We start from the raw sequence: 2,340 nt of genomic DNA on the forward strand, positions 1-2,340 counted from the left end.
GAAAAATAAGATAAAGTAAACAAATAAAAGGTGTTTTTACCCAAAAATCACTCTGACAAGAATTACGATCAGTCAGACACTTTTTCGTCAAATTTTATCGAGCTAGCATCCTTTTGACAAGGCGCGAATCGCCTTTCGTGCCTTTGCGGGGTTTCATCTAAGCTGGCGCCACGTCATGAAAGGCGCAATGATCATCCGCGCCTTATCCGAACTGGCGCCTCATAAGGGAGAGGCGTCATTCGTGCCTTTTTGGAATTTTGACACGCGCCTGTAAGGCGCTGATGGTGATCCGCGCCTTTTAATTAATTTTCAATCGTTCACACCTCTCACATTAATTACCCCATCCGACCAAACCCCTCCCTCTCCCCATAAATACCCCCTCCCTTATTAATTCAACACACCCCAAATTCTAAAATCATCTCAAACCCTCTTAAAGCCCAACCCAATCAAAATTCTAAGAAGGTAAAATATTTTACTATATTATAATAAATAATAATTTATTATTTTATTAAATTGTATTAGAGTACTTTTTATTATTTTTGTAGTTATAAAATGAAAGGTGATCTGCTACTTTTGGATGAACATCATATCTCGAGGCATTTTACTGATACGGTAACAATTTTAAATTCTATTTTAATTTTAATTATTGTTAATATTTTAATTTATTTTTTAATATTAGTTTATATATTAATTTTTATAATATTTATTAAATTAGGAGAGAGACTGTATATTAGATCCCTTTATTTGTAATCTTAAGTTAGATATATCAACCCGTGTCTGGTCATATTTGGTCGAGACTGGATTCAGTTACGTAATAAGATTCGAAGGGCACTGTAACCTAGAATCCAACTTGATTCTGCATTAGTCGAGTGATGGAGACCGGAGATACACACATTTCGTCTTCCGTGCGGAGAGTCACAATTATGCTGGAGGATGTTCTATGCACTTGGGCTTCCGGTAGATGAGATGTGCTTTATGGGGTGGCACACGATGACTGACATTCATTGTGCCATTAGTATCTTGGAGGTGTCCCACCTAATCTTAACGGTGGTCAGATTTCGTTAAATTGGTTGGATGCAACTTTCAGCATTTGAGTCGCGATGCCTCGGAGAAGTAGGATAAAGTGTATGCACGACTTGCATACTACAGCTGATAGGAGGGCTCCTAATGCTGGACAAATTGCGCAACCAAGTTCACTGTATGTGGTTGCGTTACCTCACCGATTTTTATCAGGCTGGCACACTGAGTTGGGGCTCGGCGTTTTGACATTCTTTATAGGGAAATATGTCGAGCTACTACTATAGAAAAAATGTTATCGGTGGATGTCTCATTTTGCTGCAGTATTAGGCGTGGTATTGCATGCCCTTTTTATGTCCGGTGGTGAAAAACCCATTGGTCTTCCTGCTATTATTGAGGTAATTACAATACTGATTTCACATATTAATAATTTTATTTAGTATATAATAAAAATTATTTCATTGAATAGGATGTCTACTGCAATGAAGATTATCGGGATTTACCTGATGAATTAGAAGAAATTAGGCTACTATTGATCAGAAGGCTGCCACAGATGTATGTATTAAATACAAAATATACTTTTAATTATTGTTATAATTAGATATTATTTTGATAAGAATTATATATATTTGTTTTATTTTTGAATGGGCTCCTTACTGTACCGATGAGATGAGAATTTGTATCCACACGACATAAGAGGCTCATTAGATGTATGGATAGCGGTGATACTTCTGATATGTTATTCGATTGTCGAGTGGCATCCCTGATCACGTGCTCCGCCAATTTGGTTTTACAATCAATTTCGAAAGCACCTAAAATCTTGATGATTTGCATAACATCGATCGACGCGACAAAAAAAAAGAAGTGGAATGGTTGTTGAAGCACTATAAGTGGGTTATGATATGAGAGGATCGACATAGGCGCATTCCCTATATAGAACCTATTTATGTGGATCATTTGACAGTTGTAGATGGTTATTACATAACATCGATCGACGCGACAAAAAAGAAGTGGAATGGTTGTTGAAGCACTATAAGTGGGTTATGATATGAGAGGATCGACATAGGCGCATTCCCTATATAGAACCTATTATGTGGATCATTTGACAGTTGTAGATGGTTATTACGAGTGGTTTAATAGGAATAAAAATTTAATAGGAATAAAAAATTGTTTCCTACTTTTTGAGGATGCATGAGGCGGGAGCATTTATCGACGTCGACAAAGACGTCTATATCACACATCATCGTCCCCCAACTCGTGGATAGAGAGCAAGAGCTTTCAGTTCGTCTTTAGTTGCAGCACCGAAATCTTCACAGCAGCCAC

The sequence above is a fragment of the Hibiscus syriacus genome, unplaced genomic scaffold, assembly GCF_006381635.1.
Source record: "Hibiscus syriacus cultivar Baekdansim isolate YM2019G1 unplaced genomic scaffold, ASM638163v2 tig00110300_pilon, whole genome shotgun sequence".
NCBI classification, from domain to species: domain Eukaryota; kingdom Viridiplantae; phylum Streptophyta; class Magnoliopsida; order Malvales; family Malvaceae; genus Hibiscus; species Hibiscus syriacus.